The following is a 19095-nucleotide window of genomic DNA, read 5'->3' on the forward strand; positions in this document are numbered from 1 at the left end:
GCTACGCTAAGGCGCTCTTGGGAGTTTTTTATGGATTGCAGGTTTCGCCATGTGTGTAATGTGGCAATCTGCACCGTAAACCCCGAGCTGTGCAGCCTGGCGTGGCGTGCGTCCGTAACGCATTTAACCACCAATTTATTGTTATTATTGCCATTTTTATTATTGTCATTATTTGGGTAATACTAAAGAAGAAGTGTGCTTTATGTGGCTTTTGGTCATTTTTTAAGCCAAGTTGGCAGTTTTTTGTTTTATGCATGTTTCTCTAAGTTTTAATTTCTTGAACTGTTCCTCTCCGGGTCCTAGAGGCAGATGGTGAATAAGTGTTACATATTTTCATATTTCCAAAGAAAGGATGGGGGAAGTCCTGGAAAGATGTGCTAAATTTAGGAGCCAGGGGTTTCAGAAAAAGCAATTTCTGTTTTTGCAGAAAGAAATCAGGCATTTCAAGTGAGTTACTATATATTTAAGTTAATCATTTATTAAGCTATTTTCATATGATGCCAATGTAATTGCTGGAAATATATGTTAAGTCTAGGAAAAAACTAGCATTTTTATTAATTTAACTAATTAATTATCAGAAATGCTGAATTGTGGCCAAGGTATGTGGTGTTAACTCATCAGAGTCCCTAAATCTAGGACCAGACGGGGCTGGCAGCAGGACACTGACCCTCTGGGGGCGTGGGATCAAGGGCCACAAAAGAGCAGGTCCCCTGAAACCCTGAGAGCTTAGCAGAGGCCCAGCCTTTGTTGGGAAACTGGTTCCCTTCACAGAAGAGCAGCCCTGGACACATGCTCTCCCCTCCACAGGCTCCACTGCACACATCAGGTGAACCTGACACCGGCTGGCACAGAGGGAGGTGAGATCTGTGTCCGACTCAGCTCTGCTGCAGTGGAGAAAGCTCCACGCCTTGTGACCTAGTTCACCATTTCTCACCTCTGAATTTGTCTAAACCTGCTTCTCCATCTATTATTCTGTACTTCTCTCCACTCACCTCTCTCTATAATAAACTATCCATCCATCCATCCATCCATCCATCCATCCATCCATCCATCCATCCATCATCCACCATCCATCCATCCATCCATCCATCCATCCATCCATCCATCCACCATCCACCATCCATCCATCCATCCATCATCCACCATCCATCCATCCATCATCCACCATCCATCCATCCATCCATCCATCCATCCATCCATCCACCCACCATCCATCCATCCATCCATCCATCCATCCATCCATCCACCCACCATCCATGCATCCATCCATCATCCACCATCCATCCATCCATCCATCCATCCATCCATCCATCCACCATCCACCATCCATCCATCCATCCATCCATCCACCCACCATCCATGCATCCATCCACCACTACCATCCATCCATCCATTCATCCATCCACCATCCATCCACCATTCATCCACCACCCATGCACCATCCATCCATCCATCCATCCTTCCACCATCCATCCATCCACCATTCACCCATCCATCCACCATTCATCCACCACCCATGCACCATCCATCCATCCACCATCCATCCATCCATCCACCATCCATCATTCATCCACCATCCACCATCCATCCATCCACCATCCATCTACCATCCACCATCCATCCACCATCCATCCATCATCCATCCACCCATCCCTCCATCCATCATCCATCCATCCATCCATCCATCCATGCATCTATCACTCTGTTCTTCTACCCACCCATTTAGCTACCCACCTCTGTCCATCTGTCATCCCTGTCCAGCTATTTATACACATCAAGACATGATCTGGCACTGCTGGGCAAGGTTGGTGCTATAGATTAAAATAAATAAAAAAGCTCTGAAATGTTTTCCACAGAGGCAACCTTGGCACTCAAGTGACCAGAGTCCCCCTGTATTAGCTTGAGATGCTGTAACAAAATCCCCTAGACTGGGGCTTACCTGCCAGGAATTCATCCGTCACAGTCCAGAGGCTGGAAGGGCTAGGGCTGGCAGGTGCCGCGTTCGGTCTCTCTCCGTGGCTTGAGGATGACCCCCTTCTCCGTGTGTCCTCACAGCAGGGAGAGAGGCAGCTCTGGCCTCCTTCTCATCCTATAATCACCCCACAGAGGCTCCACTCCTAATCCCATCACGTTGGGGTTAGGGCTTCAACACGTGGGTTTGGAGGGGACACATTCCCTCCACCCTACATTCAGCACCAATCTGGGGAAGGAAGGCGAAGTCAGAAATCGCCAAGCTGTAAAACCCTGAATGGGAAAGAGAATGCTCGTCTGCCAGTGGCTTTGGGCTTTAGTTTCACGTTTTGAAATTCAGACGTAAACCAGGTCTTTGCCATTTGATAGGAAGGCGGAGCCTGGCGGGAGGTGACAGGATCACGGGGCCGGGTTCCCACCAGTGGTTTCGCACCGTCGCCTCCGGGACGCCCTCGTGGCCATGAGTGAGCAAATGCTTGTGTGTGTTTGAGACTCTGTAGCCCCAGCCCGTCTCCCTCCCTAGGGGCCCGCGTCCCTCGCCTTCCGCCAGGACTGAACGTTCCCTGAACTCCCCAGAGGCCAAGCAGACGCCGCCGGCTTCCTGTGCAACCCGCAGAACCATGAGCCGATTAAACCTCTTTCCTTGATAAATGACCCGTCTCGGGCATTTCTTTACAGCAGGGTGAGAACAAATGAATAACCATTCTAAGTATTAGTACAATAACCTGTCCACTGGTCTCACAAAACCTACCCTGTATATTAACTTTGTGATGTGTATTAATTTATAAGTGTATTTGAAATTCTTTGGCAATGTTCTATTTTTATAAATTAGATATGTCCTTAGTTCTTTTTATATTTGAGGAAAACATGGAGTCTTCCAATGAGTGTCATAACAAAATAGGTTTTTAGACTTTGTATACAAATATTATACACAATACTATAGAGAGATATTTTATAGAATGTGTCCAATTTTGAGAAGTTAAGATATTTTTATTTTGCATTGGGTAGAAAAAAAGGAAATGGGATAGACGCAACCTCTGTTAAAAGACATTTCTCTTCCGCTTGCATCCGTGATGTGTAACCAGCAGTGCAGGGGTCACGACCTTCCCTCACCCACACAAAGGGTAGGGAAGACCCCGGCTCTTCTTGAGTGGGGGATTTTTAACGTTGCGCTGAAACGGAGATGTCAGCTCTATAGAGGGTATCATACTTCTAATTTTTAATGTAATGCAATTTCTTTTAAAGACAAGATCTTGCTCTGTCACCCAGGCTGGAGTGTAGTGGCACGGTCAGTCGCGGCTAACCGCAGCCTGGACCTCCAGGGCTGAGGGCTTCTCCTACCTCAGCCTCCTGAGTAGCTGGGACTCCAAGCACAAACCACCATGCCTAGTATATCATTAAAAAAAAAAATTACACTTTCTTTTATCTGTTTTAAATAATATTTTAATTATGCATTAGATATTTTAGTATTTCGTGTGCAGAAGTGGCTTTTGAAAGTGTATTAGGAATTGCCTCATGGTTTCAAAATGCATATTTTTAAAAGCATCTTTGCTTTTTAAGAAGTGCTGGATATCATTGTACAAGGTTGTTTGACATATTTGGATGATTATAATGAAATAAATATTTTAGTTATCCTGTGTATACTGAAAACACATTGGTCTATTATCACATAGCTATGTTACAATTATTTAAATGATTTGTGTTGTCCATTTGTATTTGAACTTTTCTGGATGGAAATGTTTGTATTTGGCTTACCTGAGATGGAAAACACTTCTGTCTGGGGTTTGAAGAGGGCAGGGTGTCTGGCGCTGGTGACGTTTGCAGCCGGAGTGCTGGGTGTCCCCAGGACCCATGGGCAGATTCAGCCTGTCCCAGCCTCCGCTTCTCCTGCCCCAGCCTCCGCCCCTCCTGCCCCAGCTGGGAACAGTTCCTAACTCGAGGCTTAGTCCCAAGCCCGGTTAGCAGAAGGCCAGCTTATTCCCTTGAATCCCCTAGTGTCAAATGAGAGGCCCTTCCTGGGTAAAGTTCCTCCTCTCATCATGGAGATCGGGATTGCACTCCCTCCACTCGATGGTCACAAGCTGCATGAACCACTGACGGGGCAACTCTGATGACAGAAACCCCCGTCCCCCAGCTCCCGAGGGGGCTCAGACCACAGAAACCCCGTCCCCCAGCTCCCGAGGGGGCTCAGACCACAGAAACCCCGTCCCCAGCTCCCGAGGGGGCTGAGACCACAGAAACCCCGTCCCCAGCTCCCGAGGCGGCTGAGACCACAGAAACCCCGTCCCCAGCTCCCGAGGTGGCTGAGACCACAGAAACCCCGTCCCCAGCTCCCGAGGGGGCTCAGACCACAGAAACCCCGTCCCCAGCTCCCGAGGGGGCTCAGACCACAGAACACCTGTCCCCAGCTCCCGAGGGGGCTCAGACCACAGAACCCCTGTCCCCAGCTCCCGAGGCGGCTGAGACCACAGAACCCCTGTCCCCAGCTCCCGAGGCGGCTGAGACCACAGAAACCCCGTCCCCAGCTCCCGAGAGGGCTGAGACCACAGAACCCCCGTCCCCAGCTCCCGAGGCGGCTGAGACCACAGAAATCCCCGTCCCCCCCAACTCCTGAGGCTGGACATCCAAGGCTAAGATGCCCAAGGGCTTGTTCCTTCTCAGGCTGCGAGGGAGGCCTGTGCTTGGCCGTCTTCCCCCTATGTCCTCACCTTGTCTTTCCCCTGTGCGTGTCTCTGTGCCCAAATTTCCCCTTTCCTTGAGGACCCCAGTCACTGTATCAGGGTGCACCCTAATGAACTGAACTTGAACTCTGTGAAGATGCCATCTTTAAACAGTCACGGTCTGAGGTCCAGGAGGTCCGGCCTCCAGCATGCCTTTTTGGAGGGGCCCAGCTCAGCTGGCACGACCCGCTCTGGGCCGTGCTTATGGCGTTTGTCCCTTATGTGGCACCACGGTCACCCCACTGTCACGCCACGCACTGACACATCCCCCTGGGGGCTGGGGCTCTGCTGGACATTTTCCAAGTTATCCAATTGGTTTCTGAGTCTCTCAAGGATTCTTGAGAACGAGGAACACCTCCTTTCAGGACAGAACTCCTGGCGGCTTCTGCTGGGTCCACTCCTTTCCCTGGAGCCAGCCGTGCCTGCTGGGCTCTTGGCCACTGGCAGTTGCAGAAGGAGATGGGGTGGGGAGGGGCCCACCGTTCTCCTCATATTCTGATTCTTGCTGAAGTGATGAGTAAGGCTCCACTCGGTAGCTCTGCAATAGGGGAGGAGGGTCACACTCAACTCCGAATACAGTCAAGACGGCTGGGACTGTGCCGATGAGCACAGTGGGGGCGTTGGGGGACAGAAAATGACCAGAAGGAGATGTCAGGGCACAGGTTTCTTGCTGAGGGCAGGGCAGCGGGATCGGACAGGGAGGGTGAGGGCAGGGCAGCGGGATCGGACAGGGAGAGTGAGGGCAGGGCAGCGGGATCGGACAGGGAGAGTGAGGGCAGGGCAGCGGGATCGGACAGGGAGAGTGAGGGCAGGGCAGCGGGATCGGACAGGGAGAGTGAGGGCAGGGCAGCGGGATCGGACAGGGAGAGTGAGGGCAGGGCAGCGGGATCGGACAGGGAGGGTGAGGGCAGGGCAGCGGGATCGGACAGGGAGGGTGAGGGCAGGGCAGCGGGATCGGACAGGGAGGGTGAGGGCAGGGCAGCGGGATCGGACAGGGAGGGTGAGGGCAGGGCAGCGGGATCGGACAGGGAGGGTGAGGGCAGGGCAGCGGGATTGGACAGGGAGGGTGAGGGCAGGGCAGCGGGATCGGACAGGGAGGGTGAGGATGGGGAATTTGGTCAGAGGGCACAGGTTTCTTGCTGAGGGCAGGGCAGCGGGATCGGACAGGGAGAGTGAGGACGGGGAGTTTGGTCGGACACCAGGAGTGGAGTGTTCTGGAAAAACGGACGTCACAGGATTCTTGTCAAGGCTGGGCAGGCCCAGCAAGCTCAGGGTGGACCCAAAAGGTGGAGGTCCAGGTGCATCAGGAGAGGTTCAGAGGCGCCCAAGGGAAGGAAAGCTGGTCCAGGAGGGACCTTCGCCACCACCGAGGTCCTCTGACGCCACCTCATCTGCTCGACCCGGCAACGTTTCCCCCCAGGGAGGTGGTGGTGCAAGTGTGGAAGTGTCTCCTGGACTGACCGCCCGCCCTCATCATCGGATTCCATCTACAGGGGCTGAAGGTGCCGTGCACGGTGGGAAACGGTTGGAATTGGAACTTTAACCAGAGTGATAACCGTGAGCGTTACCTCGCAAACTGCCTCCGATTCTTCTCTTTATTTCAGAGTCAGCTGCTCCCACACTCTGTGTCCGAGATGCTCGGACGTGGGGCTGAGAGGGGGAGTGGCAGAGCCTTCTTCAGCTTCACCTGTGGCTGCCGGCCATGTGCTCTGACAGCCTCCAAGGCCTGCGTCTCCAGATCGCACCTTCTGTGGGAACTGCTTTGTATTTTCCCACAATTGGACTCATGCCCTGTTTCTCAAACTGCAAACCTGCCAAGGCCATGCAGGTGCCCTGGCTCTCAAAACCGGCTGGAATGGCAGGGCTCAGCCTCACTCCGAACCACCTGCATACCCAGGAAAGACCTGGTACAGCCAAACCTCGGAGGAGGAAAGGCAGCGTTCTGAGCAAATTAGAACGGAGTCACAGGAGAAATTCATACACACACACACACACACACATATAAACACACATATACAGGCATACATACAAGTACACACACATACGCATGCACATACCCACATACACATATATACACACACATACACATACATACACACATACACATACACCTATACACATATACATGCATACACACAGGTATACACATACACATGCACATACCCACATACACATACATACACACATATACACACATATACATGCATACACACATATACACATACACATGCACATACACATATACACGTATACACACACAAGTATACATACATACACACATATACACACATACACACAGGCACACTGGCGTATGCATGTATACATAGTGCTAATCTCAGTTTACACAAAGTAGTCTTTTCAAATGTTTGCCTTGGAATAAATAGTCTTTCTCTAGTATTTTTAAAAAGTAAAACCACAGGCACTGACAAGTCTGATGCAAAGAACGAAACTACCTCTAATCCGCCTGCTTCTACGTGGACAAGATTGACTCTGGGTAAAAACAAGAGAGAGCAGGGAAAAGCTGAAACTAGTCAGGGACGGAGCCAGCCTGCAGACACTGCCTTCCTGTCCCTCCCTTCTCCACTGCCTGCCTGAGGAGCAAAAAGCCTCGTCTGAGGGAGGCTCGACAGAGTCTAAACAGGTAAGTCAGCAACGCAACCGCTTCCGGGGGCGCGAGCAGCAGGTGCAGGTGCTGGGTCAGCACCCCTCCCCCCACAGCTTTACTGAGGAGAGCGGCAGGACAAAGCCAGGCTTACCTGGGCTACGTGGGGCCTAAGTTCTGCTGTGTGGGAAGGGCGGGCGCTGGAGGGGGTCCCTGTGTGCAGAGCATGGGTCTCACCTTGGCTTCTGTGAAAGCTCAGCCTGCATGACGTTCCCAGGACGCAGGTGGCGATCGCATCCGTCCCAGGAGGACACAGTAACTGGTATCCCGGGCACTCCTAACGTGGCGTCTGACGCCTGGGGGTCTCTATGGTGATCTCGGCTCACTGCAACCTCCTCCTCCCAGGTTCAAGCAATTCTCCTGCCTCAGCCTCCCCAGTGGCTGGGATTGCAGGTGCAGGCCACTACATCCAGCTAATTTTTGTATTTTTAGTAGAGACGGGGTTTCACCATGTTGGCCAGGCTGGTCTTGAACTCCTGACCTTGTGATCCACCCGCCTCGGCCTCCCACAGTGCTGGGATTACAGGCGGAAGCCGCCACACCCAGCCCACTAGCTTCCTTCTCAATGTGCTTTTGTAAAACTTGCTCACAAGCATTGTTTGAATCTTGTCTAACAATCGACACATTGGTCATAAACAGAATTTGCTTCTCAGAGGAATTCGCACTGTATTTCTCAACAATATTCTTTGTGCGGGACTCCCAGGGTTCCCATGGCACGCTGTGGGACACTGTGAGACCTCCCTTGTCCTGGGGAGTGGGTGGTGGCCTTTGTCGCAGGCAGGGCTGGTCAGAGGAGACGCCTGTCCTGACCTGCGTGTCACAGCCAAGTAGGCACCAGGCCAGAAGCTGCAGAGCCCAGGCGGCATTGCTTTGCTTGTCCAGCGTGTTGTCTGTATTTATGGGAAGTTTTCAAACAAGCATACAATGTGTGATGTTCAAATCAGGGTCACTGGGGTGCCCACCGCTTCCGACATCATTTCTTTGTGTTGGGAACGTGACTTTCTCTTCCAACTCTCTGAAATACACGATAAGTTACTGTGACCTCTACTCACCCTACCGTGCTCCCGAAGGCTGGAACGTATTCCCTCCATCTCACCGTACGTTTGCGCTCGTTCACCAACCGCTCAGCCTTTTCCTGCTTCTGCCTGTGAGTTTAGAAGCGACAGAGGACACGCTGTTTATATGTTGGAGCTAACACTAGAATTGCTAATTATTTTTATCATTACATTTCACTTTATTTTTTAACTTACTAGCTAAACTCATTGCTGCGTTAATTTTGTGGTTGCTTTGGGTTTCTGATACACATGGTTAACGTACCACAGTCTTCCTCCAAGCAATGCTGCGCCATTTCACGGCAGTTAAGGGCCCGGGAAGAATCCCCTTCCATTCTCTCCCACAGCCACGGTGCTATGACCAACGTATGTTTTATTCTGTGCGTACTATAAACCCAGTGATGCGCTGATACTAAACTTGTTTTAGGAGGTCGATTATCTTTTAAGTAGATTAAAATAACGAGAAGTGTTTTCTGTGAAGCGTGCAGGAGCCATTTCCCGTATGCTCCTCCCTTGCTGGGGGGCCAGCTCCTTACTCAGCACCCTTGACTTAGCTCGGTGGACGTCCCCCGTAAGTGCCACGCCGCCAACGCTGGCCACGGATGTCGTCATCTTTTCTACTTGTGAAAATGTCTTCGTGGCACCCTCATTTTGGAAAGAGGAACTTGCTGAAGAAATACTCCAATTTGACTGTGTATTCTCTCGTTACTTTAAGACCTCCCACTCTGCCTGTTTGCTGGGTTTCCTCACCATTTCTCTCTGTATTGTGCCCTTTTTCTGGGTCTGTGTAGCAGGAGATTTTACCATTTCCGTAGAATGTTCCTTGGCATGCTTCTCTTCACGTTCCTTGTGCTTGGGGTTCATGGAGCTTGCTGGATCTGTGTTGATAGTTTTTGTGAAATTCTGATGTTTTGGCCAGTTTTTTCCTACACATTTTCTTATTTTTGCCCAAATCCACTCTCCTTTGTGGACATCAGCTTTGAGTATATGAGGCTTTGTGAAGCTTCCCACAGCTCACAGGTCCTCTGTCTCCGTTTGAGGGGTCTCCGTGGCTGTCTTTGAGTGAAACGATCTCTTCTCTTGCAATGTTTACTCACCCTCCACCCACCAGATTTGTTGTGTTTTTATTTCTGACCCACATTTTTATCTTCAAACTTTGATTTTGGCCTTTCTGATTTTCCCTGGCTCTATTTAATGCGTCCTGTCTTCCCTCTTCCTTCCCGAATCCAGGACACTATCCAAATGGCTGTTTTAATGTCTGTATCTTGTATTTCTATTTTCTGTTCTGTTTCTGGGTCAGTTTCCATAGATTGATTGATTCTCCTCTTCTTGGAGTCTGTCGACCAGGGGCTTGGGGTGGGTGGCTGTCCAGACACCCTGTGCTCGTCTCCAGATGGAAGTCTTATGAGACCACTGCTCTCCCAGAGGGCAGAGGAAGCTGCACGGCTCTCACAGCGTCCGCAGGATCCCCCAGACCCCCGCCCGATCCCAGGTCTGAGCCCCTCCTCTGAATGGACCAGGCCTGAAGACAGCGTTCAGAGGAAGGGGCTCAGACCCCCCGACCGGGTAGTGTCTTCTTTGAAAGAATATGGCGCCATGTTTGGGGTTGGCAACTGCTGCCAGATCAATACATCTTCACTTTGATGAGCTGCGGCCAGATCAATACATCTGCACTTTGATCAGCTGCGGCCAGATCGATACGTCTGCACTCTCATTCCCACGTGCCTGTGCCTCTCTGCTCCTCAATGCAGGGCCCTAGATGAAGGGAGTGAGTGCTGAGTTTTGTCTAAATCCAATCCTTGCAAGAGTCAGTGAAAGTAACATTATAAATTGTTTGCAAGAGGCCTTTGACACCCCTGAAAACTTGGCCACGTGACTGTTGTGCAAAAATCCTGCTTTCACATCTACGAGTTGCTTATTTCCAAACTTTTTTGGTGAGAATAAAGTTATTTAATACTTGGTGACTTAATGCTGTGTCAGTTTTCTTTTATGGCCCTTTGCATCAGTCGAGGAAATTTCCTGTTTTGTGTGAAAAGCGCTCTGCTTTCATCAAAAAATCACAGCTCTTGAATTGTGCGCATCGCCCAAAACTTAAACTTTCCAAATGTGTTCAAAATTCTGTAGTATCCTCCGTGTGACCGTATCCATAACGGCCTTAAAACTCTTGCAAAAAATAATGTGATGAGTCCTTTTTTTTCAACCAACGAGATTGCCTTCAGATCATTAAATGTGTACGAAATGAATAGGCAGAAAGGTGTTAAGAAAGCAAAAGGAATCCTCTTTCTCCAATCTGTCCTGAATATTACAAACAACATTACAAATGATAACATGTATAAACCTACACTCAACCGTCAGAAATAACCCAGAAATAATGGCTGGTGCACACTCACATGAGTCCTGTTCCTGCAGCTGTGGCTGCCTCCTCCGGCGTGACGGGCAGTGCACGCTCAGCTCTCAGTGCTCGCTTCCTGGGTTGTCGACGGGAAGCAGCATTCGGGAAGCCAGAGTCCAGTTCATGACACTGGGGTTTACTCAACATTGCTCAGTGTCTGCTGTTTTCCCCCGGGAGGCCTGGGCGGGACGTGCCCTTTAGAGACCAGAATCAGGGCTCCCAGGGGTCAGGTCAGTGCTCGGCCTCAAACCATCCCCTGGTGGACTTTCTCCCTGGGCAGGCCGGTGATCTCGGTGTGGTGAGAACACAGGTGCGCGGGGTCTGTCCTGCTCTGTGGTCCAGGTGAGCCCGCTCGCCAGCTGCAGGCAGGCCGGTGATCTCGGTGTGGTGAGAACACAGCTGCGCGGGGTCTGTCCTGCTCTGTGGTCCAGGTGAGCCCGCTCGCCAGCTGCAGGCCGGTGATCTCGGTGTGGTGAGAACACAGCTGCGTGCGGTCTGTCCCGCTCTGTGGTCCAGGTGAGCCCGCTCGCCAGCTGCAGGCAGGATGAGAAGCTCGTGGAAGAGGCTTCTGCAGGTGTGGTGGTCACCACGTTCTCTGACTCGGGGAGGCTGATCCTGGTCTTGTAGCCGCTGGGCACAGACCCTCAGGCTGGATGCGAAGACCCCAGTCTTCTGCCGCCTTGTTCCACGGTCCCCCGGCACCCAGTCCCAGATGGTGGATCTTCTCCTGTGCTACCAGGGGGTGGTGGAAGGGGACGCTGAGTCTGCCCCCGGCCCCCCGGCTTCATATAGTAGCACATCCCATATGCAGAATTGTGTTAGAATAGTCTATGTTGATATCTTAACGTGGTAAATCCTAGACTCAGGATAAATTAACATCTCTACCAGGGTCTAATGTAATATTGAACACACGTGTAAAGTGCTTTAAAGGTGAGTCCACACTCCAGACCCAGCTCTTGTTCTTCCTACGTGCTGATTACCTATACATTGTACCTAAATTTGCATATAAACCAAATGAACACCAAAGTATCGTCCTTAGATCCATTTTGGGTGGAAAACCTCATGATTATTAGTCTTCTAAAAGCAAGTATTTGCCTGCTTGGGGTCATAATTATTATCCTAATAGTGTCATTTTTGAGTCAAAAAATACTAAACACAGAGCATGTAGAATCAGAAATTGCATAGATTTGCCTCAGAGAAAGATGCTCCTTTTTATAACAAACATAAAATATAAGACATCTGAGAAAAGCTGGCCCTGAAAAATTATCTCATGGTCACATTTGGTTTCCTTTTTGCTAAAAAAGTGTATTTTATGACGGTTTTTTTTTTTTTTTTTTTTTTTTTTTTTTTTTTTTTGAGACGGAGTCTCGCTCTGTCGCCCAGGCTGGAGTGCAGTGGCCGGATCTCAACTCACTGCAAGCTCCGCCTCCCAGGTTTACGCCATTCTCCTGCCTCAGCCTCCTGAGTAGCTGGGACTACAGGCGCCGCCACCACGCCTGGCCAATTTTTTGTATTTTTAGTAGAGACGAGGTTTCACCGTGTTAGCCAGGCTGATCTCAATCTCCTGACCTCGTGATCCACCCGTCTCGGCCTCCCAGAGTGCTGGGATTGCAGGCGTGAGCCACCGCGCCTGGCCGACTGTTTTAATGGAAACATTAAAATTTCAATTATATTACAGAGTAAAAGTGATAGACAGCTCACGCTAGTGCAATTATACGTAAATTATTCAACCTTTAAAGACAACAGTGTCTCCTGAGTTTCAAAAAAATACAATTTTTAATTTTAGCCTTTTCTCCAATACTAGGAGGATATTTTAGTCTACCAAATTAAATAATCGAAGCTGAAAGTTGGATTTCCTTATGTAGCACTTTAGATATAACAATCTCTCATAAGTCTAGCTACCTTCAAAAACAGTTGTGATAAAACAATTTACACCTCAGAAGCATTTTTGAGATTTATATTCTGCTACTTATGTTAATATTCTGAGGATTATATTCATCCCATTTTTTAATGGACCTCAAATTCATTTCATGAGAAGTAAAGACGCACTCAGCCGCAAAGTCAGACAGCTTGACATGTCATTAGAAACCTCATTCTCTTCCTCTGTTCCCCCTTCCACAGTGAATTTCTATGTAATATCTTCACACCTCCAGGGGAGAGATGAAATCAGCTTTTTGAATCATTCCTGAGAAAAGAGGTGTGTGAGAAAACACAATTGTGAAACGTTGTACCAGCCAAACCCAGACGCCCACAATGCCCTGGCCAGCTTCCCTCAGCCGATCGTCTTCTCGTTAATGCTTCTTAGTGAAATGCATTAATGGAATTTTAAAAAGGATGCTCCATTTACTTTAGACTTGGGAAGAACAAATTCTCATTAACTCTTCTTTACCCAAAATACAAACGGCCGCTGTTTAATCTTCTCAGGGTCTGTTTTCCTATTAGTTTAGCTTATGGTAAGCCTCATTCCCGAGCTGTGCAATCCTCCTTGGGATTCCTGCAAAAATTGTAGATAAGGATGGAAATTTTCTCAGAAACACAACAAAACCTACTGGAGTTTTGAATGGAGTTGTCTTGAGTTACCAGTGAGCTTGAGGTGGACTAAAGTGGAGTCTTTCAATGTAAAAATAGAGTGTACCTCTCATGTGTCTAGGATTGACTTAATTTCTGTCAATAGTATCTCATGATTTTCTGTGTAAGGCTCTCACATATCCTGCTTAGATTTTTTCCTACTTATTTATAGTTTTCCAATTTCATTTTCTCTTTGTTTCTGATATAAAATTGTGTTTTTGTTTCACTACCTTGTATCCAACACACTTACTCAACATATTAATTAATTCTCATAATCTTTCCATAAGTTCCTTGTGGTCTTCTACAAACACAATCATGCCATCTTTGAACAAAATGAGTTTATGTCTCATTTTCTAATCTTTTAATTTTATATATGATGTGAGGTTATGATCAAAGTTTCCTTTCAGAATTCAAGTTTTCACTGTTCCAGTGCAACTTATTAAACAGATTATTCATTCCCCACTGAATTTCCTTGGGAAACTTTGTTCAAAATCCATTGACCATATGTACCTGGGTCTAATTCTGAACTCCTGTCCTGCTCTGGGGACCCCTGTGTCTAGGCCACTCTCCAAGGCCATGGGGACCCCTGTGTCCAGGCCACCCTCCAATGCCATGGGCACCCCTGTGTCCAGGCCACCCTCCAATGCCATGGGGACACCTGTGTCCAGACCACCCTCCAATGCCATGGGGACACCTGTGTCCAGACCACCCTCCAATGCCATGGGGACCCCTGTGTCCAGGCCACCCTCCAATGCCATGGGGACCCCTGTGTCCAGACCACCCTCCAATGCCATGGGGACCCCTGTGTCCAGACCACCCTCCAAGACCATGGGGACACCTGTGTCCAGGCCACCCTCCAATGCCATGGGGACCCCTGTGTCCAGACCACCCTCCAAGACCATGGGGACACCTGTGTCCAGGCCACCCTCCAAGGCCATGGGGACACCTGTGTCCAGGCCACCCTCCAAGGCCAGGCTGCCCCAATGACGCTGGTCATAGTTTGTCCATCTGAGATAGTTCCATGAATTGAGCCTCACTGGATCTGCTTAAACTGTTCATTTCTTTTATTCTAAGGAGATTCTGCTGATATCCTCCTTCCTCCTGGGTATCTGATTATCATCGATTACATGTCAAGCATTTTAGTAGAAAAATCAAAGAGGTAATTTTTCTTACTAAAGTGAGATAAGAAGAAAGAAAGAAGTAACATTTGCTCTGTAGGGCATCTGCACATTCTGCTAAAACTTTGGGGTAATTTTGGTCCAGTTCTGGAGACCGAGTTGACTTATGGGGAGCTGTGCTCTCAGGGAGGACCAGCCCGGGGTCCTGTGGATCTGGGCTCGGCCCCCAAGCCCCTCACCAACGCTCAGCCTCTGTGGTTCTTCAGTTGGGAAACAGCCCCAGGGAGGCTTGTCCCTGAGTGAACACTCCCCACCGGGTCCCCTGTTCTACTGCACATTCCGACTCAGCCGCCCCTTCCTTACTATCAGCCCTCTGGCGTCTTCAAGAATGTTTTCTTACATCTTTTTCCAGACTTTTAGTTGTTTTCTGTTGGAGGGTGGTATGGGGTTACTTGGTAAACCCACATTTGAAGCTTTCCTCTTTTAAACGAGTACAGACATGTAGCGGTCAAGATAAAAACCAAAATAAAGAAATCAAAAAGCCCAGAGAAAACAAATAATCAGAGAATATGGATAATTTCAAAAAAATGACTACCCTCTAAGAGATGATGGGAATATGCATTCATGGAACAAGAACAGATTGCTGAGAATAATCATCCAAGTATTAAGTGTAGGAGCTTGAAAAGGCTTGGCTCTGTGTCCCCACAAAATCTCCTGTTGACTCCTAGTCCCCAGCGTTGGAGGTGGGGCCTGGCGGGAGGTACTTGGGTCTCGGGGTGGATTCTCGTCAGTGGCTTAGCACCATCCCTTGGCACTGTCGTCGAGCTGGTGAGTGCGTCCTCATGAGATCCGGTCATTTAAAAGCGTGTGGCAGCTCCCACCTCCCTCTTCCTTCTGCTCTGACCGTGTGAGATGCCTGCTCCTGCTTTGCCTTCCACCATGATTGGAAGCTTCCCAAGGCCTCCCCAGAAGCAGAAGCTGCCATGCTTCCTGTGAAGCCTGCAAAACTGTGAGCCAACTAAACCTCTTTTCTCTATACATTACCCAGTTTCGGATATTTCTTTATAGCAATGTGAGACTGGACTCACAGAGAGCTCTTCCTGAAAGAAAAAAGAATGAGAAACGCAGTCAGTGATCAAAGGATCAGGTAGGAAGTTGTAACATTTGAGAAGGGCCTGGGAAGGCGGAGGTGGCAGACGGCATGGGAAACCATCAGCAAGAGGGTGGAGGATGCGTCCCAGGCCTTGGTCCCAGTGTGATGGATGGTCCCAGTGTGAGAGGACCCCCAAGGCTGGAGCTGGGTGAGAGGGTAAGAGAACCCACTGAAGCACCCTGGAGACTCCTTGGGGGAGGAGACCCCGTGCACTTCCAGAGAGAGACAGACGGGATTTCCCAGCCCTCACACATCCGGGGCCTGGGGCGAGGGGGTGCTGCAGCAGTGGCACCGTTCCCCTCGGACTCGCTCACCAGGACTTCAGCACTGTCACCCATGGGGACGTCCGCACACACAGTGTCCTCAGCACTGCCCTCCGTGGGGACATCCACACACACAATGTCCTTGGCACTGCCCTCCATGGGGACGTCCACACACACAATGTCCTTGGCTCAGCTCAGGTTAGGAGCACTTGCTTTGGAGGCCTGTCTGTGCTTTTGTAAAATTTGACAGTCATTCAGTAGGTTTTATTTTTTGTTTCTGTGACCAATTCTGCTAATTTCGTGTAGCTTAAACACTTGAGAAAATAGGTAGTAAAGAACACTTGGAATCCCTGAGGATTTTCACAGAGTTGAGCGTGTGTGATGGTATTCCTCCGCGGTGTCCCTCCGCTCTGTTCCTCCCCCGCTGTGTCCCCCCCTCCGCTGTATTCCCCTGCTGTGTTCCTCCGTGGTGTTCCTCCGCCGCGGTGTCCCCCCTCCACGGTGTCCCCCCTCCGCGGTGTCCCCCCTCCGCGGTGTCCCCCCTCCGCGGTGTCCCCCCTCCGCGGTGTCCCCCCTCCGCGGTTTCCCCCCTCCGCGGTTTCCCCCCTCCGCTGTGTTCCTCCGTGGTGTTCCTCCGCCGCGGTGTCCCCCCTCCACGGTGTCCCCCCTCCGCGGTGTCCCCCCTCCGCGGTGTCCCCCCTCCGCGGTGTCCCCCCTCCGCGGTGTCCCCCCTCCGCGGTGTCCCCCCTCCGCGGTTTCCCCCCTCCGCGGTTTCCCCCCTCCGCTGTGTTCCTCCGCCGCTGTGTCCCCCCCTCCGCTGTATTCCCCTGCTGTGTTCATCCGCGGTGTCCCCCCTCCGCGGTGTCCCCCCTCCGCGGTGTCCCCCCGCCGCTGTGTTCCTCCGTCGCTGTGTTCCCCCCGCCGCTGTGTCCCTCCGCCGCTGTGTTCCTCCGCCGCTGTGTCCCCCCCTCCGCTGTATTCCCCTGCTGTGTTCCTCCGTGGTGTCCCCCCTCCGCGGTGTCCCCCCGCCGCTGTGTCCCCCCGCCGCTGTGTCCCTCCGCCGCTGTGTCCCCTCGCCGCTGTGTTCCTCCGCCGCTGTGTCCCTCCGCCGCTGTGTCCCTCCGCCGCTGTGTCCCTCCGCCGCTGTGTTCCCCCGCCGCTGTATTCCTCCGCTCGGCGGGGCCACGTGCCCAGGTCTTTGACGGGACATTACTCTGGAGGCCTCTGGAAGGCGCTGGATGGGTGAGCTGTGAGTAAAGAAGAGGAGCCTGCATAGTGTGGGTGGGTCTCCTCCGATCCCTTGAAGGCTTGACTAGAACAGAGATAAACCCCCTCGGCAGGAAGGAATTCAGCGTCCGATGGCTTCAGACCAGACCCTCAGTGCAGGCTCTTCCCCGGGTCTCCAGCCGAGGGCCCATCCTTCAGACTTTGGACCTGCCAGTTTCCACGGTCACGCGAGCCATTTCCCTAAAACTAAATCTTTCTCCTTGTCTCTCTCTCCCTTCCTAGTTCCACATTGTCTCAGCCCAAGTCATGCTAACAAAAGGTGGCCTTTAACCTTTAACAAAAGGCGACCTTTAACCTTTAACAAAAGGCGACCTGCTGAGAAGTCCTTGTGCTCTGTGTTTTAAAATGAACATCAACAAAAAGGCACTTAGTGTTTTTAAACTGACTAATGGACAAGGCTGGAGCAGCCTCTTCAGGGGCCTCGATGAACTAGGAGGGGGTGGCTGCTGTGCCCCCACCCAGGTGACAGATTGGGGTGCCGGCACCTCCCCTGAGTCTCAGAGCCTGGGGGGGGGTCACAATTCTACAGAGAAGACAGAAACACACAAAAGTGAGCATAAAATAATCATCCATAGAAGATTGGTCACTTCTCACAAGCACCCCGGGCAGGCACGGTTGCTGGCACCAGGGAACACCCCGGGAACAGAGCAGATCCAACGCCAGGCCCAGGAGAGTTGCCTCCCAGTGACACCCGAGATGTCTGTGGACTCCAGGCAATACTCGTGCTCGAGGCCGTGGGGGCCGACGGGGAATGACAGTGTGACCATGTGTTTTCCAGTGTGCACAACACACAGAAGGAACACACAGTGTGACTGCGTGATTGCCAGTGTGCACGGGGGACACACAACTGTGCTTTGGGAAGGACCGACTGGTCCAGGGGAGGAGCCATGAATGGTCATTTAAAACCATTTTAAACCTTTTTATTAAAAAAAAAAAATTAAAAGCAGAAATCACAAAAAAAGGGAAAGCGAAAGTCAAAATTATACAACACAGTTGACGTTTTCAAAACCTAAAAATTGAATGTGTGTATTGAAGGGAGTTTCATATCTTTCATAAATGATCACTAATGCAGAAAATTTCACCTTCGATTACTGTCAGTGTGTTCATCGCTGTTTTGGAATTCAGTTCATCTTAAATGCCTTCTATGTTTGTAGGTTTTTTTTTTTTCTGTGAATTAGAACATTTTAAGGCATGTGTACCTGTATAAAAACAGATGCATGGCAAACACTTCATAAACAGAAGACGTCTTCACTCTAAGGATGCACACAGGTTTTTACGTTACTGTAAGTTTTTACTAGTTACCTACGCAGGTAACAAGTTAAGATCACAGTCAAGATTGTCTACTTATGAAAATATCAACCAGGTAGACAATTATGGGATAAAACAACGTCCCGACAGGACTTGGGGCTGTGGTTTGCTGAGACTCGTCAGAGACGCCGGACACCGGTGCTGATGCCAACGGAAAGGAAGAGCGTCAGCTGCATGGGGGGCTGCGGGTTTCCTCATGTTATGACCACGGTTTCCTGCGGGGGCAGCGCGTTCTCTGATGCGACGACCACAGGTTCCTACGTGGGGTGTGTTTTCTTCATGATCGCAGGCCCTGTGTTTTAAGTTCTGTAACCAACATTTCCATGGAGTCTCTTTCATACTCAAAACCCATGTTTACATTTCTAAAAGAAAATGTATAGTTATCTATTTAAACCTTCCAGTGGATAATAACGAAATGCTTTAAAACACAAGCCACTAGGCAGAAAGTCTACACCAAGGTGCTGGGGTCGCCTCAGAAGCCGACAATGCCAGGAGCTCCGTCCAGCCCAGCAAACGGAGGCAGGAGGCTGGGTTTCAGGTCCCGACCGGCTCAGAGAGAGGGCGGCTTCCAGTCTGGGTTCTTTTCTTGCTGAGAATGTAC

The sequence above is a fragment of the Macaca nemestrina genome, chromosome 11, assembly GCF_043159975.1.
Source record: "Macaca nemestrina isolate mMacNem1 chromosome 11, mMacNem.hap1, whole genome shotgun sequence".
Taxonomy (NCBI): domain Eukaryota; kingdom Metazoa; phylum Chordata; class Mammalia; order Primates; family Cercopithecidae; genus Macaca; species Macaca nemestrina.